The sequence below is a fragment of the Petaurus breviceps genome, unplaced genomic scaffold (genome assembly GCF_028583685.1).
Source record: "Petaurus breviceps papuanus isolate PSGF00001 unplaced genomic scaffold, PetGlider_PUasm1.0 65, whole genome shotgun sequence".
NCBI classification, from domain to species: domain Eukaryota; kingdom Metazoa; phylum Chordata; class Mammalia; order Diprotodontia; family Petauridae; genus Petaurus; species Petaurus breviceps.
Window position 1 is genome coordinate 841,715 of NW_027186436.1, and position 26,186 is coordinate 867,900.

Genomic DNA, 26,186 nt, shown 5'->3' on the forward strand with positions numbered 1-26,186 from the left:
ACCCTGGTATGTAAGACAGGATCAAGGATAAGTCATGCTCTAATTTAGGAAGTGCTTATTAGACAAGAAGGAATTGGTGATAAGGAGGCCCCTCCTCTAAGAATGAGATCTATCTGACTTCCTTCTCTTTCTCAAGTTCATTGGCTCAAAACTCAAGGACTAGGGACTGGGAAGGTAATAAACGAAAAGTTTATAATATAGTAAAATAAACATGATGTGAGAGATTCAGGCCTTAGCTCTTGACCATCCTTGATATAGAAACCAATCATCTAAGGGAGATCAATGAAATTCTCTGCCATTTACAGGCTGGGAGTTGTTCAGATGTGTTCTCTATGACTTGTTGCGAAGTTGGAGCCATATCCTGTAACTGAGTGTTGGGAGTTTCATCAGTGCCTGTAATTATAAAGCTCCCTCTCTTCTTTTTTCTACTGTCCTTCTCTCCTGGCTTCTGAGCCAAGTGGTTGAGTGCTCTTTCAGTGATTTACAGAGCCTCAGAGTTGGAAGGAACTCATCAGTGGGAGTCTGGTGATATAAGAGACATCTTGTGCATTTGAAGTTCAAATTCAAAGTTATGAGTCCTGAGTCAAAGGTTATCTAGTCTGATACATACCTGAGCAAGAATCCTCTAAGATACTCTGATGAGTTGCTTTTCTCCAGAAGGCAGAACCATAGACCAAGGTCACAGTCACTTGCTTTTGGACTTGGTGTTAGGAAGAACTTCCTATCATTTGGAAATGTCCAAAGGTGGAATGTGTCACCCTTGGGGGATGGGGGAGGCAGTCACTGGATGCTTTTAGGTAGAAGTTGGATGGATGGCTCTTCGCGAATAGCCAACACAGCAATTTTTCAGAGAGAATTTTTGGTTTAGTGTTTGGTTTGGGTTACACTGGATGACCTCTAAGGTACCTTCCCACTCTGAGATTCTATGATTCTTTTGATAGTTCCATCAGCAGTCATCTGGTCCACCCTATATCTGTAAGAAGGATTCTACAGTTTTTTGTTGTGGTTTGTGTCTAATTGGTTTTATAGGTAGAAAGCATTTAAGTTCATAACTGTGCTACATTTTCAACATGCAAACAATTTTATGTATACTGCATTATCAGTATATTCCACTCCAATCTCATATAAGAATGTACTTTGTCATGTTCGGACCACGTATTGTGTTATATCCTGGGTGCCATATTTTGGAAAGGACATTGATAAACCATAAAGTATCCAGAGGATGATAACAAGGATAGGTCAGCCTTATTATAAATTAAAGGAAATAAGACTGTGTAGTCTGGACAAGAATTAATTAAATGAGTGATGGAGGGGATAAGACATGATAGGAGTCTTTAAATATTTGAAAGATTGCTATGTGGAAGGACTGAACTTTCCTACATGGGTTTAGAGGTCAGAACTAAGACAAGTGGGTGGAGAGTTGGGGGAAAGGTTAAGATATACACTGGGCAGCTAAGTGGCACAGTGGATAGAATAATGGACCTGGAGCCTGAAAGACTAATCTCCCTGAGTTCAAATACGACCTCAGACACTTAGTAATTGTGTGACCCTGGGCTCATCACTTAACCCTGTTTGCCTCAGTTTCCTCATCTTTAAAATGATCAGGAGAAGAAAATGGCAAAACCACTGCAGTATCTTTGCCATAAAGACCCCAAATTGTGTCATGAAGAGTCAGACATGAATGAAAAATGACTGACCAACAACCAAGATACATACAGAGAAAAGGATAGGGACCCTGTCTTAAAGGATCATATGTTTAGATTTAAAGGGGAGCTTAAAAGTCACAGATTCCTACCCCTTGTTTTATAGATGAGGAAACCGAGATCCAGAAAGTTTAGGTAACTTGCTCAGGGCCACATATTTCATATATGTTAGAGACATCTATCCAAATCCAGCTCTCTACCTACTGCCATTTCTTACCTAAGCTTTATATCTTTGTCCCCAACCTTGAGCACAGCTGGTGCTTGATGCAGGTTTGTTGAATAAATGAATGAATTTAACAGCAAGGATTTAACTATAAACTTCCACTCATCTTTGGGAGTTATAATATGACATCAGGCAATCCGCCAATATTTTTTTGAGCAACCACTATGTGCAAGGCTCTATGCCAGTACTCACCCATGGAACAGCTGCCCTGGAGACCTTGCTTCATTGCTTTTTCTTTGGAGTCTTCCATTCTCCCTCCTCTACTGCCTCCCACCTTTACTGAGTGTCTCCTTGATGGAAGAGAGAGAAGAGAAATCAACGTTATTCCTCATGGGTATCCGTGCACAAGAGCTTGTATGTTCTTGTTCAGAAATCATAGCATATCAGAACCAGAAGAGACCTCAGAAAGCATCTAGTCCAATGGGTTCCTCTCTAGTTAGTAGCCCTGACAAGTAGTCACCCAGTTTTCATTTGAACACCTTCACTGATGGGAGCTCAGGACCACTAAAATTCTACTGATGGACAGCTCCAATGCTTCCATAAACCTGTGCCTTTGAAGAAGAGGACCAGAACTGGGCAGGATAGAGGGCTGCACCCACAGCTTTCAGCCTCAGCTCTGCAGAAACTGAGTCTCGCCATTGCTTGTAGCCTTTGGCATCTGGAGGTTGCCAGAAACCTAAGAAGCAGTGGAATGAAGGGCAAATTTAGAGTCAGGAGATCTAGGTTAGTATTTAATCTGCTGATTACCAGCTAGGTAACAACAGGCAAGTTATTCACCTTGTGGAGCCTCAGTTTTCTCCTTTGTAAAATCAGACTAATGAATACTTGTATTGATTGTACTACCTATCTCCCAGGGTTATTAAGAGAAAGATGTATAGCAATTTTTTTCTTTTTTTTTTTCTTTTACGGAGAGGGGAAGGTGGGGCAGTTGGGGTTAAGTGACTTGTTCAAGGTCACACGGCTAGTGTGTGTGTGTGTGTGTGTGTGTGTGTGTGTGTGTGTGTTAAGTGTCTGAGACCAGATTTGAACTCAGGTCCTCCTGACTCCAGGGCTGGTGCTCTATTCACTGCACCACCTAGCTGTCCCTTAAGCAGTACAGTAATGTAAGTTGTTATTGATCAACTTTATTATTAGCTTCATTTATTCATATCCCTTGGTAGCACAGTGCTTAGAACACTGAGTCTGAGTGTTCAAGAAGACCTGAGTTCAAATCTGATTTCAGACCAGACTTCCTAGCTGCATAACCTTAGACAAGTCATGTAAGTCCTTTCAACCCCAGTTGCCTCATCTGTAAAATGGGAAAAATAAGAGTACCTACCTCCCAGGGTTGTTGTGAGGATAAATCAAATCAGGCAGTATCTGTCAAGGGCTTTGTAAACCTAAAAGCACGATAGAGATGCTATTATTATTATTCAACCAACACTGATCAAATTGGTTAATCTGTGCCTAGGACTGTGCTAGGCAGTGGGAGATGAAAAGTTTAGATATAATCCATGCCCTCACAGAGATTAGCTTGGCGATATTAACTGATTGCCTGATGTCATATTCCTCTTCTCAAACTAAAGTCTAGCTTTGGTCTAGCTCACAGATAACAATAATACACAGTAGTACACATTAAATGCATTAACGCATTTCTACCCAAAGTGCCATATGAGATCCAAGCTGTGTTGCTAATGTGTGCTCCCATAACATATTCCATAACTGAAGGAGTATTTGTCCTCAATGACGTTATCCCTTTTCCTGGAGAGAGGACACATTCATAGCCACATATGTACCTTGGAGTATGTCCAGAAACGTAAAATGAATACAGTGCTTTTTATTATTATTATTATTACTCTGCTTGTGGCAGGGGGTGGGAAGATGTGATTCCAAGGATGCAGAAACATTGGTCTCACCATCCAAAGAGGACAGCTGACTACATCTGCCTCACTGGGTGTGTTGGCTGAATGAACCTTCAATGATATCACATCATTGGTGGGAAGGAAGCAGGGAGAAACCAATCAGAAGATCTTGCCACAAGCACACTATGAGCAGATCCTAGCATAGTAGATAGAGAGTTAAATACAGAGTCAAAGAGATTTGGGGTAGAATCAGACACCTACAAGCCATAATAAGCCTTCCATTGACTCTCTCAAGAGCCTTCATTTTGGAGAAGCAGCATGATAACAATAATAATAATGCCTCTAATATTTACAGCAAAGTAACAACTCTGTGAGTCAGGAGCTATTATTATCCCCATTTACAGATGAGGAAACTGAGACTGGGAGAGATTAAGTGACTTGCCCATAATCACATAGTGAGCAAATGTATGAGGCTAGATTTAAACTCAGGTCTTCTTGTCCCCAACTCCCATACTGTATCCACTGAACTACCTACCTGTCCACTGGCATGAAGGAAAGAACTTTAGCTTTAGAGTGCAAAGACCTAGATTCAAAATAGTAGCTCTACTACTTCTGCCTGAGTGGCCTTGGCAAAGTCACTTAAACTCTCCCAGCCTCAGTTTCCTCATCTGCAAAGTGAGAAGTTTGAATTAGGCAATCTTGAATGCCTTTTTCCAGCTAATCTATGATCCTACAATAAATTCATAGATTTGTCTATAAGAAGAATGTAATAATATTTGTGCTACCAACCTTATAGAGTTATTATAAGGAAAATGCTTTGCAATCAAAAAAGCATTTGAGAAGTGTGAGTTTTTAAGATTACTACCAACCCTGTCAAAGGTATTTTTGAAGGCTAAATTGCAGCAGAGAGGAAGGCAAGAGTAGAAAGAAATAGTCATAGTACTTTATGGAAATTATATCATGAAATTGTAGGGTATCTGTTCCTTCTTAATAAAGCCTTCTGTTATCTATAATGTCAAGTTCAAGTTCTTCAACCTGGAATTCAAGGGCCTATGTAATCTGTCCCATTCCATTTATAGGACAATAGGGTAATCACATTTATTTGGAGTAATTTAGGAATACTTCGGTGATCTTTAAAAGAGTGGGGGACATGGTACATGGTCCCCTGATATTTGACACATAGTAGATTCTTAATAAATGCATATTGGTTGACTGATTGACACAATAGTAAAGAAAAACACTGTTCTGGATTTTTTTTAAGTACTGTTATGGGGTGGTTAGGTGGCACAGTGAATAGAGCACCGGCCCTGGAGTCAGGAGTACCCAAATTCAAATCCGGCCTCAGACACTTAACAAAAAACTAGCCATATGACCTTGGGCAAGTCACTTAACCCCAATTGCCCTCCCAAAAAAAGGCAAAAAAAAGTACTGTAAGCCAATGAGCCCAACTTCAATTCCTGGACAAATTCTGGAAGATGTTATTGAAGAGATGGTCAATGACTATCTAGCAAACAAAATGACAATCACCAAGAACCATGCTCACTTCTTCAAGAAGAGGTCATGTCAGGTACTGTTCATTGAACTGTGATATAGTCCACCATTCTGGAAAACAAGTTGGAATTTTGTGACAAAAGTTATGAATCTATGTCCTTTGTGTTAAAAATCTGCTACAGGGCATATATCCCAAAAGGAAATACAGAAAAAGTTTCCATATCTATCAAAATATTCATAGCAGTGTTTCATATGGTTGTACAAAAAAAAAATGGGAGCAAATTGAGTACCCATTGGTTAGAGAATGACTGAGTTAACTATATTAAAAATATGTATTAATGAAATATTATTGTATTCTAAAAAAAATATGAAGGATTCAGAAATACCTGGAAACGTATGCATGAACTGAAGCACAATGAATAAAGTAGAACCAGGAGAATGGTATATACAATGGCTTTGGTCATATATGAGAAAGCAACAGTAAAAAAGCAACTAAACTCAAATTGCAATGGCCATCTTGGTCACAAAGAGATTACAAAAAATACTTCTCTTGGTAAAGAGGCAGAAAATTATGGATGTGTAATGTTGTGTACATTGGCAGAATCAGTAGATTTGCCAGTTGGTTTTAGAGAACTGGGGCTTTTTTGTCTGTTTTGTTTTTGTTACAAGGGAGGCAAGTACAATGAAAAAAAAAGATATTGCCAAGAAATAATTAAGGTGTAAAATTCCCCCAAAAAATCAGTCAAAATTTAAAAATTAAATTAAATTTTAAATTTTAAAAATTTAATTTGAAAAAGATACAGACAAAGATAATAAAACAGATGATGTCAGAATAAAATCATTTTTGACAGGTCTATCAGACTGGTACATGAGGGAAATGTTGAAAATACATTTTGAAATCTTTCAAGCATTACTTTTGGACAAAATGGAAGGATATAGGCTAGATGGTAGTAAATTGGATGGATTTAGAAATGGTTCAATGACCAAATCCAAAGAGAAGTTGTAAAATAAATAGTAGATGCCAATATAAAATGAAGTCTCTAGTGGAGTGCCTGAGGGATCTGTAGTTGGCCCTGTCTTGGTTTCCAATTACAGATGAAAGTGGCTTCTCCAAAATTACCAATGATCTCTCAATTGTCGGATCCAGTGTTCTTTTCTCAATCATCATACTCGATCTCCTTGCAGCATTCTACACTGCCAACCCCCCTTTTCTCCTGTATACTTTCTCTACTCTGAGTTTTCAACCCTGCTCTCTCTTGGTTTGCTTCCTGACCATCTTCTTTGCTGAATCATCAGCTATGTCCTCCTGCTTCCTAACTATGGATATACTCTTGAGTTTTTATCCTGTTCCCTCCTTTCTTCTCTCTCTCCACTTTCTCTTTGGTGACCTCATCATTTCCCATAGGTTCAATGATTATTTTTATGTATATGACTCCCAGATCTAAATATATAACCCTGGTCTTTCTTTTGAGCTCCCACATCATCGACTGTCTATTAGATATTTTAAACTGAATGTCCAAATACATATTAGGCATTGCAAACTCTATATATCCCAAATAGAACTCCCCCCCAACATATTTCTTTTCTAAATTTTCCTATTTCTGGCATAGGCATCATCATCATAATCATCATCATCCTTCCAGTCTACCAGGTTCACAACTTTGGAATCACTCTCAATTCCTCACACTCTCCTTTCACATATTCAATTTGCTTCCATATATCTTTAGTTCTACCTCCATCTATATCTCTTGCATTTGTCCCCTCTTCTTCTCTCATTCCACCACTACCCTAGTTCAGTACTTCATCCCCCTAACCTGAACTATTGCAAAAGCCTTTAACGTGGTCTCCCTGCCTCATTAATTCCTTCTCCAATCTATTCTCCATAGAACCGCCAAAGTGATGTCTTGAAAACTAACATGTAACCACACTGTTCTTCTGCTCAGTTACTTCCAGTGGCTCCTTATTGTTTCTAGGATCAAATCCAAACTCCTAAGACCTTATATAACCTGGCTTCTAAGCAGCTAGGTGACACAGTGAATAGAGCACTGAACCTGAAGTCTGAAAGACCTGACTTCAAATGTAAACTTAGATGCTGACAAGTTGTGTTTCCCTGGGCAAGTCACTTAACCCCTGTATGCATCATTTTCCTCCTCTGTAATATGTGGATAATATCACTAACCTCCAAGAGTTGTTGTAAGTAAGATAATATTTGTAAACTATTTCACAAATCTTAAAGTGTTACATAACTGCTAGCTCTGGTTATTCTCACTGTTACTATTATTACCTTTCTATCCTTATTTCACATTACTTCCATTCAAAGATTCTACTATCCAGCCAAATTAGTCTTCTTATTATGTCTCACAGATGACATTCCTTCTCCAATATTCATTCACAGGCTTTCCCCTTTATAGCTAAAACTACACCTAGAATGTAAGCCTTCCTTCTGCATGCCTGTTAGAATTCTTTTAAGGCTCAGCTTAAATACTACCTCTTACATGATGCCTTTCCTGATCCCTCTCCCTCAACTTTTATTGCCTTCCTACCATCTCTCTATCTACGTTCATATATGTGTGTGTGCCTATATACACTTATATGCCATATATACTTATATCTACGCATGTTGTCTCTCTAATAGAATGTAAGCTTCTTGAGGGAAGGGCTATTTGTTTTTTGTACTTTTATATATACCCAGCACCTTGGACAGCACCTAGCACATAGAGGGAACACTAGATAGACTTAAAGACGAACAATATGTTTATAAAATTTTCAGATGACACAAAACCGGGAAGAAAAACCTGATCTACTGGATGACAATCAGGACCAAAAAATATATTGACAGATGAAGACATTAGATTGAAACTAAGAAGTTGAAATTTAATGAGGAAATTTGTCAAATTTTTATGCTTGGGTTCAAAGAATCATCACAACTGTGAGTTGGAGGAGATGTAGCTAGAGAGAAGTTGGGTGGAAAAAGACCTACTGGTTTTAGTGGACTACAAGCTCAATGTGAGTAAATAGTAGTACACAATAGCTGAAAAGCAAAATCCATCTTAGGCCATTTTAATAAAAGTATAGTGCCCAGAGTAGGGGAGGTGATAGTCCTGTGGTACTCTAACCTGGTGGAACCACATCTAGTTTCCTGTTTCTGATTCTGAACAGTACATGTTGTAAGACACATTGTCAAACTTGGGAGTATTTGGAGTAGGGTGACCACAATTATAAAAGAACTCAGAACTACTATGCCCTACAAGTACCTGTTGAAAGAACTGATCCTATTTATCCTATGGTAGAAAATCCTTAGTGGGGAGTTGTGATTCCAATATCCAAATACCTGGAGGGTCTTCATGGAGAAAAAGTAGAATAATTCTGTGTCCCTAGTCATGAGAAATTATTGGTAGGTAGGTGTCAGCTAACTTCAAGGCAAAACTTCCTAGCAATCAGAACTGCCCAACAATGGAATGGGCAATCTCAGAGAATACTAAATTCCCCATCACTGGACATGAGCAAAGACTGAATAATTTCCAGTCAGGGATATTGGAAATGAGATTCATATGTCAGTTGAAGTGAGAATAGATGTCCTTTAAGAACCCTTCCAATTCAAATCTTTGATTCTGTAATAATGACATTTCTACAGGAATTGACAAGGCATTGCCCCTTGCTTCTTGCAGATAATAAGCATTTGTTGAATTAATACCAAAAAATTTTGTGAATTATTTCTTTTAAAATATATTTTGTCTCATTAAATATTTTCCAATTGCATTAGAAAAATTTAACATTCATTGTTTAAAATTTTGAGTTCCAAATTCTCTTCCTCTCTCTTATCCTTATATGCATTGTTTCTGTTTGATCTTCTCGTGTGGCAGATAGGGCAAGTAGGTTCATTACCCCACTTTACAGACTTAATGAAGAGGGAAAGTGATTTGCCCATGGTAATAAGGGTGTCTGTGATTTGTATTTCATGCCTGTAGATATACAAATGTATCTATAATCTCATCAATGTGGATGGTCCTTCCTCCCTACCCCCAACAATGCAAATTGAAATGCATTCATGCCGACCCATCCTGCACACTAGATTCCCCAAAGTTCCACTGAGCATGCCAGAACTTTTCCTCAGTTTCTCTTGATACTTAGAGGATACTAGCACTCTACAGACTGTCTGTTTTTATCCTCTGCTCTTGCCACATGATCATGCGATTTCCTTTTTTTGACCATGTAATTCTTTATTGAAATTCTTTACTCTGGCTCTTGTTTATACATCTTTATTTGTTATTGTTTACAGGCAGTTCACCTACCATCAGTCTCCTGAGGGAGAATCATTTTTAATTCTTTTGAAACTATAATGGTCCATGACTTGCAGCAGTAGTGTCAGAATATTGGTACACTTGTTTCAGGGAAAATTTGAGGAGATATAGGATCATAGATTTATGGAAGAATGGGGCTTTTGAGGTTATCTAGTCCAATCCTCTATTTTTGCATTTGAGAAATTGAGGCTCTACATATGGGACGTGCCAAAAGTTTCATAGGCTCTACCTATGGGATTTACAGATAGATAATTAGATCAGACAGACAGACAGAGAGACAGGTAGATGATAGATACATAGATAGATAGATAGATAGATAGATAGATAGATAGATAGATAGATAGATAGATAGATAGATAGATAGGTAGGTAGGTAGATAGATAATTATATTGATAGGCAGACTCTGAAGGTTGTCTACTTGAATGTCAAAATCTGCCTAATACACATTATTCATGCACTTGTTTTTTCCTGTGTGGATAGTTATGCCAAACTCTTTTTGAATCTCATCCATGAGATTCTATAATGTTCTAGAACTTGATGCAAGTCATCCACAAATGTGAGCGTGTAGAGGACCTCACCATCCACAAGGAATCCCTCTTCAAGTTGAACACTTTATGTGAAATCTTGCATGACAGTGGCAAACATATGTTAGTGAGCACATATCTCCTTGTTTTATGCTTCACTCTTTAAGAGGGCAATTGAACAAAGTTTTCTTTGGGTTAGATCTTTGAAGGAATCTCCCATAATGTTGATATATGGAAGAAGACCCTTCATTGGAAGAGAACCTTTGAGGCAGTGTTTGCTTTTCCAAACCAAATATTTTTATAGTCAACAAACAATAAACAGAAAAATATTATATTCTCAGTCAATTGTCTGATGGTAAAGATGCAAACTACATCTAATATTCTCATCTATTATTAATGTATGTGGTGATTATTCTCATATTTTTAATAGATGGGAAAGTAGGCATTTAGGTCAGTAGTTGTTGATGTTTTTTTAGTCACTTTATTTTGGTATTAATAAGGCTCAAGATTTTTCCCTGCCTTTAGTGTCTTCCCCTCCTTCAAACACCCTTAGAATCACTCCTTCAATTCACTCAATATTATGTTGACTCCATTACTTATTTCTTCTGTTTATTCTTGGCCTAATCCAGATGTTTTCCCCATATGTATTCTCTTTAGTTTCCTACTATTGGTTTGTCTGGGTCTCTTTCATTTCCATGTGTAATGGCTCTGTTGTCCTTGATGGTAAATTACTAAAGAGATGAATTGTAAAAAAAAAAAAAACCTTCTAAAAAGGGGGAATTTCTCTTGTGCTATAGGAATTCTTAGAATTTATTTCTCACATTTTTTATTCTATTTATTTTTTTTAGTTTTTAGTTTTCAATATTCATTTCCACAAGATTTTGAGCTACAAATTTTCTCCCTGTCTTTCCCCCAACCCCCACCCAAAGATGGCAAGCATACTGAATACCTTGTCCCACAATCTGCCCTCCCCTGTATTCCCCCATTTCACCCCACCACCCCCTTACTTTTTCATAGGGCAAGATGCATTTTCATGCCCCATTGCCTGTATATCTTATTTCTCAACTGCTTGTAAAATAATTTTTAACATTTGTTTTTAAAACTTTAAGTTCCAGATTCTCTCCCTTCTTCCTTCCTCACCCAACCCTACTAGGAAGACAAGCAATTCAATATAGGTTATACATGTGTAGTTATGCAAAACATTTCCATAGTAGTCATGTTGTGAAAAACTAACTATATTTACCTCCATCCTATCCCACCCCCCATTTATTCTATTTTCGCCTTTGACCCCATCCCATTTCAAAAGTGTTTGCTTCTAACTACCCTCCTCTCCATCTGTCCTCCCTTCTATCATCCCCCCTCTTCTCCCCTTCCCCCCTACTTTCCTTAGTGTAATATACCCAATTGAGTGTGTATGTTATTACCTCCTTAATCCAAATCCAATGAGAATAAAGTTGCCTCATTCCCTTTCACCTTCCTGCTCTTTCCTTCCATTGTAACAGCTTTCTCTTGCCTCTTTTAAGTGAGATAATTTACCTTATTCTATCTCTCCCTTTCTCCTTCTCCCAATATATTCCTCTCTCACCTCTTAATTTTATTTTTTTAGATATCATCCCCTCATATTCAACTCATCCTGTGCCCTCTGTCTATGTATACACATACACACACACATCCATATACATATATACACCCACCTATACATATATATGTATGTATACATTTATATATGTATATATTCCCTTCAACTATCCTCATACTGAGAAAAGTCTCATGAGTTACAAATATCATCTTTCCATGTAGAAATGTTAATAGTTCAACTTTCATAAGTTCCTTATGATTTCTCTTTCCTGTTTATCTTTTCATACTTCTCTTGTTTCTTGTTTTTGAAAGCCAAATTTTCTTTTCAGTTCTGGTCTTTTCATCAAGAATGCTTGAAAATCCTCTATTTCATTGAATATCCATATTTTCCCCTGAAGTATCATACTCAGTTTTGCTGGGTAGGTGATTCTTGCTTTTAATTCTAGCTTCTTTGACCTCCATATTCCAAGCCCTTTGATCCCTTAATGTAGAAGATCTTCTGTTATCCTGATTTTGTTTCCACAATACTCAAATTGTTTCTTCCCAACAGCTTGTAATATTTTCTCCTTGACCTGGGAACTCTGGAATTTGGTTATAATATTCCTTAGAGTTTTCTTTTTGGGATCTTTTTCAAGAGGCAATTGGTGAATTCTTTCAATTACTATTTTGCCCTCTGGTTCTAGAATATCAGGGCAGTTTTCCTTAATAATTTCTTGAAAGATGGTGTCTAGGCTTTTTTTTTATCATGGCTTTAAGGTAGTCCAATAATTTTTTTATTTTTAAAATTTTTATTCAGAAATTTAACTAATTTAATTGTCATCATAAGCATTAGACAAGAAAATTCTAGAAAACATGTTAACAGCAAATGTTTGATATAATTCAAAATTTAGAGAGAAGGTATAAATGGGGTGTTCAGGAAGGACTAGCATCTCTGGTGTAAGGGCTTACTGAGCACTTTTCAGCACTGCTTATCTACCTTTGTTGTCTGCCTGCTGTTAAACTCTCACCGGTGCCTCCAAAAAGCTGTAGTTTGTGCTGTGGCCACACTGTAAATTGTCTCAGCAAATGGGCTCAAGTAGGTTGAGGGTACTGACAAGCCTCAAATGCTTCAGTGAGTTAAGGGATGGGGGGAGGAGGAGGAAGGCTTCTGCCTACAAAGATTTCCCCAGTGGAGTAGGTAGATGAGAATAATTTGTTGCAATAGCCATGAAGGCAGCTAAAGCAAGCACTGTGAAGGGCATAGAGTTTGGTCAGACATCAAAGACACCAAGATATCTACTGCATCCATCACCAGCCATCTTGACATTTGTCTTGCCACTGGACTTTGATGAAGCTTTTCAAGGCTGCTGTATCACAGCTGATGACAGCAGGGGAGAGGACTGGGTTGTCGGCTGCCTTCACAATTCACACATGTCCACTTCTCATGCTTCTCTTGCTTCTTGTATCTGAATGTCAAATTTTCTATTCAACTCTGGTTTTTTCAGCAAGAATGCTTGAAAGTCCTCTATTCCACTGAATGACTATATTTTCCCTTGAAACATGATACTCAGTTTTACTGGGTAGGTGACTCTTGGTTTTAATCCCAGCTCCTTTGCCCTCCAGAATATCATATTCCAAGCCCTTCAATCCCTCAGTGTAGACGCTGCCAGATCCTGGGTTATCCTGATTGTGTTTCCACAATATTAAAATTGTTTCTTCCTGGCTGCTTGTAATATTCTCTCCTTAATCTGGGAATTCTGGAACCTGGCTATAATATTCCTAGGAGTTTTCTTTTTGGGATCTTTTTCAGGAGGTGATCGGTGGATTCTTTCAACCTCTATTTTGCCCTCTGGTACTAAAACATCAGGGCAGTTTTCTTTGAGAACTTCCTGGAGGATGCTTTCTAGGTTCTTACTTTGATCATGGCTTTCAGGTAGTCCAATAATTTTAAAATGATCTCTCCTGGATCTATTTTCCAGGTCAGTGGTTTTTCCCATGAGATATTTCACATTGCCTTCTATTCTTTCATTTGTTTGGATGTGTTTAACAGCATCTTGATTTCTCATAAAGTCATTAGCTTCCATTTGCTCCCATCTAATTCTGAAGCAATGATTCTCCTCAGTGAGCTTTTGAGATTCTTTTTCCATCTGGCAAATTCGACTTTTTAAGGCATTCTTCTCCTCATTGCCTTTTTGAGCCTCCTTTGCCATTTGAGTCAGTCTGTTTTTTAAGATATTATTTTCCTCAGTCAGGCTGTTGACTCTCATTTCATAATTTTCTTGCATTGTTCTCATTTCTCTTCCCAATTTTTCCTCTACTTCTCTTATCTGCTTCTTAAGGTCCTCTATGGCCTGTAATCAGCTTGTATTTTCCTTTGAAGCTTTTGGTGCAGGAGTTCTGACTTCACTGTCTTCCTTCTGTTCCATGCTTTGCTCATTTTTGTCCCCAAAATAGGAATGTAATGTTGGAATCTTCTGTCTGCTTTGTTTCCTTTGCCTGCTCATTTTGCCACTCAACTACTTGACTTTTGGTCTTTTTGCCACAGTATGATACTGCCTCCAGACAGGGGAGCTTTCGTCCCAAACGCTGGGGTTTTCTCAGCTGCCAAGTATTAGATGGGTGCCCTCTCTGAGGTCTCCACACGCTCTGGCAAGCTGGACACACACCCCAGGACCTCCACCCTAGACTGCAATCCAGATCCAAGCAGGTTAAGGCAAGAGCGATTACCCCTCAGACTGGTGCTTGGTCCCCCTACACTTTGCAGGCTAGGAGCTGCCACATGGCTCTGGCTGGCTGTGCTGGCCTCTCAGTGGCTTCTCGCCCTGGGGGTAAAAGCCACACACTCCCACTTACTGGTCCCAAAGTCCAGACTGCTCTGGCCTCTCGCTTTGTCCTTCGCATCTATGTGTTGATAAATCTGGAAACTGCCACAGCTGCTGCTGATCTGGAGTCCCTCTGGCCGAGGCTGGTCAAGCCCGCCCTGGGGCTAAAGCCTCAGCGTGGCGCTGGGCTTGGCTCCCAGAGGACTGTGCTGTATTCCTGCTGGCATGCCGGGCTGTCCTCAGTGGGAGGTTAGCTTCTCTGTGTCATTTTGTGGGTTCTGAAGCTCCTCCAATAATTTGTAAATTATCTCTCCTGGATCTATTTTCCAGGTCAGTGGTTTTTCCAATGAGATATTTCACATTGCCTTTTATTTTTTCATTCATTTGGATCTGTTTTATAGTATCTTGATTTCTCATAAAGTTATTAGCTTCCATTTGCTCCAATCCAAATTTGAAGGAATTATTCTCTTCAGCGAGTTTTTGAAATTCCTTTTCCATCGGACAATTTGGCTTTTTAAAGCATTCTTCTCCTCAGTTGTTTTTTTGGCCTCTTTTGCCATTGGGTTAATCTATTTTTTTAGGGTGTTATTTTCTTCAGTATTTTCAGAGTCTCCTTTAGCAGACTTGTTTTCATGATTTTCTTACATAATTCTTGCATCATTCTCATTTCTCTTCCCAGTTTTTCCTCTACTTCTCTTACTTGATTTTCAAAATACTTCTTGAGCTCCTGCAACCTGTTGCAATGTTGCAATGGCCTGCAACCAGTTCATATTTTTCTTGGAGGTTTTTGATGCAGGAGTTTTGACTTTGCTGTCTTCTTCTGGTTCTATGTTTTGATCATCTTTGTCATCAAAATATGATTCTAGGGGCAGCTAGGTAGTGCAGTGAATAGAGCACTGGCCCTGGAGTCAAGAGGACCTGAGTTCAAATCTGGCCTCAAACACTTAACACAAAAACTAGCCCTGTGACCTTGGACAAGTCACTTAACCCCAATTGTCCCTACAAAAAAGCAAACAAACAAACAAAATATATGATTCTATAGTTTGATTATGCTTCCTCTGTTTGCTCATCTTGCCAGTCAATTACTTGACTGTTGAGCTCTTTGCCACAGTAGAACTCTGCTTCCGGAGTGGAGAGTGCTGTGTCCCAAATTTCTGGGGTTTTGCACAGCTGTTGTCAGAGCTTATTCTGGGCACCCACCTTGGAACTGTGAGAATTCTCTCTCCATAGTCTCAACAAGCTCTACCATGCCTGCACTCCTTACCCCAGGACTGCCACCCAAGACTGCAACCCAGATCCAAGCAGGACAAAGCAAGAGAATCCCACTTCAGTGTCAGCAAAGAGATTCCTACAATTGCCCTCTTGATAGTCCCTTGGTCCCCCCATGATCTGTAGACCTGGAGCTCAGGAGGCAGCAACCACAGACAGCTACTGAAGCTGCTGCCACCTCCATCACCTCAGGGGGCAGGGGCCAGACCACTCTCTTCTCTCACCCAGGATCAACTGAGTTCCCCACTGACCTTTTACTTCTCTTTGGCATTTATGGGTTGAGAAGTCTGGAAACCACCACAGCTGCCAGTTATTCACTCTCCTGAAGTCTGCTCTGGCTGGTCTGTGCTGGTGATCTGGGCCAGCCTGGTTCACACAGGGCTGTACTCAGCTCCCAGTCCAGTGCAATAGACCCTTCCTGTCGGCCTACCAGGCTGACTTTAGCAGAACATTTGTTTCTCTCTGTCATTTTGTGGGTTCTGTAGCTCTAAAATTTGTTTAGAGTCATTTTTTATAGGCATTGGAGGTAGTTGGAGTGGAAGCTCAAGCAAGTTCCTGCTTTTATTCCACCATCTTGGCTCTGCCCCTCATTTCTCACTTTTTTTTTTAACTTAAGAGAATATGTTTTGACTCCACCCACAGACCATTAGTACTTAGGTACAAGCTAGTTGGCCAAGTTAAATGTGTGGGCTTGCGGCCACTAGAATGGCCTTTTCCCTCTGTAGAAATCATAAAACCATAGGTTTAGAACAGGAAAGGATCATCTCTTCCAACCTATCATTTTACAGATGAAGAAATTGAGGTGCTAAGTGAGAAACTAAGAACCTAAGAGTTGACAACGATCACTTTACAAGTAGTAAAGTCACAGAGGTAAGATTTGAATGCAGGTTCATTCTTCCCACTACATGAGGAGTCTCAAATATAGTCTAGGAGCACAAGCAGCCTGCTAAACTTTCCAGTGCCCACTAGAACCAAATTAAAATGTAATTGAGAAATGTTTAGCAAAATAAATAAAAATACAACATAAGTAATGATTTGTTATTTTCTTTTTTTTTAAGCAATTGGGGTTAAGTAACTTGCTCAAGGTTACATGGCCAGTTATTATTTTTTTGTGTGGGTGCCAAGTATCTGAAGCCAGAACCAACCCTGGATCTCCCGACACCAGGGCCTGCGCTCTTACTGCGCCGCCTGGCCGCCCCCTGACTTGTTATTTTCTAAATACCCATCACACAAGCATCCATTCTATGTGAATTTGACACCACTGAATTAAAACATGAAAACTAAGGAACCATACACATACTATCCCCAAAAAGATTACAATAAATTTTTCCAGTAATGTTGGAAGAGCTGAAGATCCTTACCAAAATGTGTCTCCAGCCCCTACCCCACAGAGCTATTGTAAGGATCAAATAAGATAATATCTGTAATGTCCCTGGCACATACTAGGAGCTATATAAATATTTACTCCCTTTCCCCCTTCCCCTTGCCTTTGGCAACCTGCAGTCCCCTCTCTTTTTCTTTTTCATGAGCACTGCCACTTCCATTCCCTCCCTGATTTCTAGTGTCCTCAGATTTCCCTTAGTCACACTGACCTTTCAGGGCAGGGCCAAATGCTCTACATTTTTCCTAACCCTGTCCATCAAAACAGAGCTGTCCTTGGTCCTATCTTGTAAGGTCCCTTATAACTGCAGAGACAGAAGACTGTGCAATAGGAAGGCCTCTGGCTAGACATTTAAGAACCCCGGGTTTAATTCTAGACCAGTTACAAAACAGCTATATGAGCTAAGTCACTTTACCTCTCGGACCTCAGTTTACGTTTCTGTAAGAAAAGGAGGTTGGAGAAGATGACCGCTAAAACTCTTTTTAACCCTGAGGTAGTATGTTCTAAGTTTTTCTACCAATGAATTAGCTGAGGACTGAGAATGCTCTGAAAACTAAGAGCTAAGAGAGAAAAGAGAAAGCTAAGAGAATTGATGGGTTTGTGTTCTAAAATCTCTTGGGGCATTAACATTCTATGGTTCTTTTATTCTAAGGTTCCTTCTGCCTCTGACATTATAGGATCCTGTGACAAGAACTAATGTGAACATTTAATTCTAGTGGAGGTATTACATTTAATAGAGATAGTCCCATTTTAACAGCAGTCTTCAGTACCATAATTTGATTCAGCAAACATTTATTAAATGACCACTGGTGGAAAGAAAATATTCCCTTAGTGGTAAGAATTTCAAGTCCTCAAGGCAGACCAGTTGGGGACATTCTTTTGGCAAACACAACCACTGGTCTGCACATGCAAAATCATAACATATTAGAGATACAAGGGACCTTAGCATTTTCTAGCCAAACCTCTCACCCTGGGTAAGAATCCCCTCTACAATATATCTGACAGGTGGTCAACCAGACTCTGCTTGCATGCTTCCAGAGATTGGGAGCTCACTAACACATCCTACATTTACAGCTGGCCCTGTGTATAAGCAGCCTGTCACTTGGAAAGAAGCTGCCACTATGCTCCCTGAAAGATCCATAATATCAATCATTCATTAAACATTCATTCAACAGACATTTTATTTAACATTTACTATTTGCAAGGCCTTATTCTTGTGCTGGTTATAGAAAGGCAAAAATATCGCCAATCTTCACAGAGTTCAAAGTCTAGGTGAAGAGAAATAAATGCTCTGGAATCAACATCTCAGAATTTGATGTCACCTTATCCAAAATATAACTAAACAGAAATCTGCTCTACACAATTCTTGGCACATAGTAGGTGCTTAATAAATGTTTATTGATTGACTGGACATCCAGCCTTTGCTTGAAGGTCTCCACTAAGCAGAAAACCATGACCTCAAAGGGAGCCAGTTCAACTTTTGTATAGATCTAATTGTGAGGAAACTTTTTCTTTATATTGTCTCTGTGACTTTCATCTGTTTCCCCACGTTCTGACTTCTACATTCAAGAAGGTTATGGCTCCTCCCTCTTTTATATGGTAGGCCTTCGAATATTTAAAGACAACTATAATGTATCTCCTAAGTCTTTTCTTATCTGGGCTAACATTCCCAGTTACATGAAATGATAATCCTATGCCACGGAGTGTTCCATCTTTTCTCTCCATTCTACTCATCCTCTTTTGGATATGCTTGGTGACGCTCTTCCAAAAATGTCACATCTAGGACAGAACAGGGTGTGCTCAGATTAGTGTGGATTGCACCAGGATTCTCTTCTGCTTCATCCCATATACTCAGCTTCTATTCATGCAGCCCAAGATCATATTAACTAATTTGGATACCCTCATACTCTGACACTTAGTGAATTTGCAGTCTACCAAAATTTCCAAATATTTTTCCCATAAAATGTGGTCTAACCAGACCTTCCTTACCCTCCACTTTTATCATTTGTGTTTCGGTCAAGGTATGGAACTTTACATTTACATTTGTTCTTATCAAGTGTCGTATTATTTGATTTAGCTCGTTATTTTACCTATAAATATATTGGGATTCTGATTCTTTTATCCTAAACCTTTTTTGATACCATCTAAAATACCTTCTGAACCATCCAGAAAGGATTCAGTAGAGTTTTAATGTCAAATACATTTTACAATATTCCAACTCTGAAAATTGGGGGTTCACAGATGCTATATAGGGCAAAACTCTGTTGCAAAGAATATTCAGTTAGCTAGAAAGCCAACCTTCCCAGGTACATTAGGCAAAAGGTAATTTATTGTATAAGTCAAGAGCAAATTATTGTATAAGTCGGTCCTCAGCTAATTCAGGAGTAGAAAAGCCCTTAGAACATACCACCATAGCATATCAGGGTTAAAAAGAGCTTTAGAGGTCATCTTCTCCAGCCTCCTCTTCTTACAGACACATAAACTGAGGTCCAGAAAGTAAAGTGACTTACCTCATATAGCTATTTTGTAGTTGATCTAGAATTAAACCCAGGGCTATAAGTCAAGTCTTCTGTGTAAAATTGAAAACATTTGGAAACAAACCATTTTTCAAAGTCAATATGGTATGGGTCCATACCAGGTTACAAATGCCATTCTTAGAGTCATAAAATATTAGAGTAAGGAAGAGCATTAAATCATAGAAACTAGAAAGGACATTACAAATCATTTAACCCAGTGTCTCATTTTACAGGGGGAGAAATTGAAGTACAGAGTAGTTATCCAAATCCTGTCTCTGACACTTTTTAGCTGTGTGACCCTGGTCAAGTCCCTTAAGTCCAGTCTTGTAGGCAACTTTCTAAGACTGTAAGTTGCAAAGAAAGTATCAAAGCAAAGTGATAGAGGTTCCTTATCTGGGAGTTTCTGTAGCCAGTGAAATCAAAGGTCCAGTTCCTGTCCCTTTTCTTGTCCTTTTCCTCCTCCTCTTCTTCCTTCTCCTCCTCTCCTCCTCATCTTCCTCCTCTTCCCTCTCCTCCATCATCATCATCATTAATATTAGGGACTCCTTGTGCTAATTTCTCATGTATCTGGGTTATTACCCTTGCCCAGAAAATCTAGGCACTTTATAATGTGGCAGCACCAACGAGTTTGTTGTTACCAAACTCCACCTAGTAAGTAAGCTCCTCGTAGTAAGCTCACCATTCATAAAGCTCAAAGAAATGAAAATTGACCAAAGTAAAGAACTAGAACTCACAGTCAAACTCATAGAAAGAAGCAATGCCCGCCCGTGAGCAGCTCTCCCCAGGAGCCTCCATGGCCTCGATCTTTATAGTCATAGCTTGGGCAGAGAGGCTCCCAGTGGGTGTGGTCTACAGTGTAGTTTCTTGGTATGTTTGTCTTCTGAGAATTTACACCCCAGCAGGTGTCACTAATAGGTGTCACTAGAGAGCTAATATTTCTCATCTGCATTGCGTACTTTGGGCCTCTGCCTGCAGTTCTCCGCAAGTGGCACCTGGTGTCCTCAGCAGCAAAGCTCCATAGGTGAGGGAGGAGACCAGTTCCATAGCTGGAGAGTAAGGGAGGGGATACTTTAGAGTTATGTTCATGGGAGACACTTAGGTGCAGTTCAATTTGTATTCATTTCATTTTTATAGATGAGGAAGCTGAGTCTTAAAGAGGTTAAGTGACTTGACCATGGTTATAAACATAGCTAGCAAATTTTGCAGCCAGGATTTGAACCTATAACTCCTAACTCCAGTTTTAATGTTCTTTACATCCCTCAACCTGCTCCCTCTCAGAAAAGAACCTCTATGTTCCTGAGGAGGGTACTGATTTCCTCTATACCCAAGACTTTCCAGCTATAATCATTTCATTGACAAGTATTTATTAAGTATTGCACAGAAGTCTTATAGGGCTAGCATGAGGTACCATTCCTTCCCTCTAAGAATTTATAGCTGAGTTGTGAAGAAAAGGCATGAATTCACTCACTACCCACCTGGACTATTTCAATAATTTCTTAACAGATCTTTCCAGACTATATTCTCTCTCCCTTCCAAACCATACCTTCTAGCCAGATTAATCTTTATGCATGTGTCTGATCAAGATTTTTTCCACCTTTCTGCTTCAAACTTCTCATTTCTTTGAGGACACCCTAACTCTAATTTCCCTTTTGAGGGAAATTAATTGGTCACAAGAATTATCCTGACATAACCAACTCAGTTTAAAGAGAAGAGAATTAAAAAGATGATTTTTCTATCTCCAGGGAAGTCCCTTCTCATAGGACAAAGTTTTAATCAGCAGAGTTAGAGACTTTCTGTTATAGTTGGTCTACTATGACTTGGGAATAACTGTAATGAAAGATCTCTTCCAAAAGGAACTTTATGTAGTCATCACAATTTCATCTGATCACAGAAGAGAATAGATGGACAATCATCTCCTATTCCTGGAAGCCCTGCTTCTCTCTTTGTATAGTCAAAAATTTCATTAGTTTGACTGGCAGCCACATTATACCATTAAAGGGTATTGAGTTTATATTCCACTACAATCCCCAGATCTTTTATCTTTTATAAAAAAAAAAAAGTCAAATGTATTCCATCTCATAACTTGTGAAATTGATTTTTTTAAACTGATGTATAATGCTTCACATTTGTCCTTATTAAATTTCAGCATTTATGCTTCTTAAAGTTCTTCCTTGGACACTAAGAAATTAGCTCGGCATAAATATACTCACAGAGTATATTTTTGAGAAGTTGGGCTTGAACTCAAGTCTTTGAAGTCAGCCCTTGACACATACCAGTTGCCTCTGGCAACTTGCTAAAACAGTAATTGTTATTGATCTACATTGGCAGACAGCGTTTTCCCACTGGGAAGTCCCTTCATCAATGAAACCACATTTCTAGATCCCCTATCCCTACACACACACACACACACACACACACACACACACACACACACACACACACACACACAGAAAAGTTTATCTTACATGTGTTCAATTTAATTCAATAAACATTTATTATGCTTGTATGTTTCCATTTACTATTCTCTATACCTAAGTTTCTTCTTCTGAAAAATAGTAGAAAGGGAAACTAGACTGGGTTTCTCAGAGATTCAATCTCCACTGACCAATCACTGTTTAAGGTTGACCAGGATGATTTGGTGTTCTCAACCACTGACATGACCCTCTTCCTCAGAAATGCCCTGGAATCATTGGGTAAGAAATAGGTCTAGTCAACATCTCTTTCTCCCTAACTAAGAGTAAGAAAAATAGATTACAAAAGGTTTATTTAAACTTATCACTCTCCCATTTGCAAAGGCTTCCTCCCAATGGCCTTGAGGGATAGGCAGTATTGTAATTTCCATTTTAAAGTTGAGAAAGCAAAGTCAGAGAAAGGAAGGAACTTTCAACATTGCTAAAGTCAAATAACCATTAAGTATCTGAGGTTTCCAAACCTGTCTCCTCTTTCTGTCTAGTTTTCCTCTCACTATATTATTGTACTTTTTTTTTTTTTTTTGGAAAAGGGGTTGAAATTTTGTAAAACAAGGGCTTGGACTAGACCAGTATTGATAAACTCAGGTAGAAACAGGGGTCATTAAACTGCACTTAAAGATTCTCATGGGTACATATTGACTAAAAAAAAAAAATTACCACATATTAACATATTTTGTTTATTTTGTTAATTTCCGAATTACATTTTAATCTGTTTGGGCCTTACTCAAGAGAGTTATGGGCTGGTTTGACAGTGTGTTTGACATCTCTGAACTACATAGTTATCTCTGGCTATAATCTGATTTGATTAAATCAGCTTTGCCACCTGTGAGCCACCCTTAAAATTAGTCATAACTTCCTTCATTCTTCTCTTTTGCCACATAGTAAGAATGTCAAGATTTCCTCCAATAGTATGCCCACTCATTGATTGCTGGACAAAGATCTTGCATTTGAAATGTCACTAGTCAAATTAAAGTTAAATTTAATTAATGAATAGTCTAAAAATTCTGTGATTCTTCTGCCCTTTTTCCAACACTGTCACCATAACTAAAGAAGCAAATGGGTCAGAAGCACACAGGATGGAGGATTGCTTTATATTTTTCTTTATTGCATGGGTTACTGTGGCCAACTGGTATGCCAGGTGCCTAACCTTTTGGTGATAAGTCCCACCATGTTTAATTAGGCTAGTCCTTGGGAACCAGATTCAGTCTGTTGCTACTTGGTACCTTTATAGCATGGTAGAGCTTGCCATCCTGTGTCATAGCCTTAGGAACACAGGGCCACCCAATACCACAATGAGACATCAGAATAAGATTTTTGTAAAAAACATACTTCATTTGATCTTGATAATCAGAGGTCATCAAAAGAAGTTATTAGCTCTTGTATCACAGAAAGAAATTTGTATGATTCCAACATATTCATGGAAAATATTGTGTTGGAAGAAAATATTTCATTCTTCTGAATTAAGTATTTTATTAAATGGTTAGCAAATAAGTAGAGGAGTCTTATATTCTCCACACTATTTCATTCAATTGTGTGACCATAAAGATACAGTTGATTATATAATATAGTTTGTGAAACCCTGCCTTCCTTCTTTCTTTCAAGATGTGAGAGACTATGGGTGTGAGCTCATTTTATGTATTGGTTGGTTTTGTTGAATTGTTGTTTGATTGTTTATCATTTGTATTCTTTGTTATAAATGATGGTTTGTAGGGTGGGGGATTAGGAAAAGAGGTAGTTGGAAATGAAGATGATATCAAACAAAAAGATCACTTTTTAAAAAAACTAACGCTGACCCAAACCTTGACCCCTGCCAAAACCTGCTTATTCCCTTTTCATGTGTTCAAAAATTATGGGCTTACTGTAAATTATTCTCACTAAAACTTTGTGGAGATGTAAAAGTAGGCACATATGGCATGTTATTGATATTTTCTTGCCTCTTTTCAGTAATAATTAAGTTTGATTATTTTTTCCCCCTTGCTTTCATTTTCCTTCCCCCTTTAAGACTCAAAGTTGTGTCATCTTCAGCAATGACCTCAGTATATATTTGGTCTAGTTCAACTATTCTTGTTGTTGTTCAGTTGTTTGAGTCATGCCCATCTATGTCCAAAATGTCCAGCTCATTTTACAGATGAGGAAACTGAGGCAGAGAGGATTAAGTGACTTGCCCAAGGTCACACAGACAGTAAGTGTCTGAGGCCACATTTGAACTGAGGAAGAGGCGTCTTCCAGACTCCAGGCCCAGCACTTGATCCACTGTACCACCTAGCTGCCCCCAAGCTCTCCTTACCATCTTTGTTTTTAGTTTCTATTTCCAAATGTAGCACACAGAGAGTAGAGATGTTGAGTCCAAATGTGATAAATGCACTGTGACTGATGGTAAAGGAGTTTGTTACAAAAAATCTATACAGATCTTTTACATTTTTCAAATGTTTGTTGTCCTCCTTCCAAAATGCCTTTGGGATGACTTTGCTTAATGAGATTGGTCTCCAGACTTCAAGATTTCTCATTGTATGAGGTAATATGGCTCATAATCCTTGACCATCCTTTGTCATAAGATTTTGAAACACTTTATATTAAAAAGTAGTATTGCTTTAAGACATCATAGCTTTCTTCTTCTCAAGGAGAACAAATGTTTGCTTACTGATGTAGTTTATAGCCTGCTTTGGTCTCCCCATCTTGATTAATTTACATAACTTCAACTTCTTTAGGAAGTAGTTATAATCTATATCATGTACATCTCTCTGTCTCCGTCTCTGTCACTGTCTGTCTCTCTCTCTCTCTGTGTCTCTCTGTCTCTCTGTCTTTCTCTCTCTCTGTCTTTCTGTCTCTCTGTCTCTCTCTCTCTCTGTGTCTTTCTGTCTCTGTCTCTCTCTCTGTCTCTCTGTGTCTCTCTGTCTCTCTCTCTGTCTCTCTGTCTCTGTCTCTGTCTCTCTGTCTCTGTCTCTCTGTCTCTCTGTCTCTCTCTCTCTCTGTCTCTCTCTGTCTCTCTCTCCTTCTTCCTCTCTCCCCCCCCCCATTAACAGTTCATTTACAAATCAGAAGGGTGGAGTTGTTTTCATTATACTAAGGTTTGGCTTTTTTTTTTTACTTTTTCTTTTCTACTGATTTTTGTATTATATTTTACTTTTTACATTAGAAATCAGTGGTTAGATAATATAAGGCTGATACAAGAATGAGTCCATATAAGAAACAGTAATTTCCCATCTGTTAAAAATATATATATATATATTTTTTTTGTTCTTTGTTGTTTACCACATTCATTGGCTCCTGATTCCTTTCTAAAAAGAAAGCATTCATGATACACAGGTATGAGCCATTTTTTCCTGATAATTTAGCCTTCAGACTCTCATTTCCTTTTCATGATTCACGTTTTCCATTTCATCATCCTCCCCGTTATTAATTAACAACAATTAGTAATAGCTGACATTGCTATAGTGCCTTAAAGTTGCTAAACACATTATTCACATCATTTTACTGAATAGTCACAATATCCCTGTGACATAGTTACTGTAGACATTATTGTCCTCATTTTACAGATGAGGAAATAGACTTAGAATCTGTTAATTGTATACGCAGAAAGTACAAATGGTTGGATTTGAAACTAGATCTTGTTGGCTCCAAGTCCAGTGCTCGTTGCAGTATGTATTGGCTCTTGTCAAGAAAGGATCACATATGGAATCCTCAAGATAAGTTTACAAAACACTGATCAGATTTCCTCTTAAGGTTTACGCTCTGCTTTGCCGCCCAAGTAGTACAAGCCATTCATAGACTACTTTTGTCTTTTTTTTTTTATAATTTTCCATGTATTTTAAATTATATTTTTGGTAATTAAAAATTACCTCCTCTTCCTTTCCCCGCTCCTAAAATTGAGAATAAAAGAAAAGCTAAAACCTCTGTTAAAAAAACATGTATAGTCAAACAAAACAAACTTCTTCACTAATCATTTTTTTTTTTAGCATATATGTCTCATTCTTTACTCTTTCACTTCTGAGGATGCGGGTAGTAGCATTAGTCCTATGGAATTGTGGTTGGTCATCATGCTGATCAGCATTCCTAATTCATTCAAAGTTATTTGTCTTTACATTAT

The 26,186-nt window shown here is 38.6% G+C and overlaps 1 protein-coding gene and 1 long non-coding RNA gene across 8 annotated transcripts in view; one reads left to right on the forward strand and one right to left on the reverse strand.

The window, feature by feature from the left end:
• The window catches only part of LOC138173827 (uncharacterized), a 32,391-nt gene extending 11,938 nt beyond the window's left edge, over positions 1 to 20,453 (reverse strand). For all 3 annotated transcript variants that reach the window (XR_011171544.1, XR_011171543.1, XR_011171542.1), the window contains exons 1-3: positions 20,363 to 20,453; positions 3,245 to 3,305; positions 2,119 to 2,216 (exon numbers count right to left, since the gene is read on the reverse strand). This is a non-coding gene — a long non-coding RNA (uncharacterized lncRNA). The remainder of the gene's footprint in view (positions 1 to 2,118; positions 2,217 to 3,244; positions 3,306 to 20,362) is intronic.
• The window catches only part of LOC138173824 (ena/VASP-like protein), a 285,363-nt gene that overhangs the window by 97,952 nt on the left and 161,225 nt on the right, over positions 1 to 26,186 (forward strand). The gene's annotated exons all lie outside the window — the stretch shown is intronic.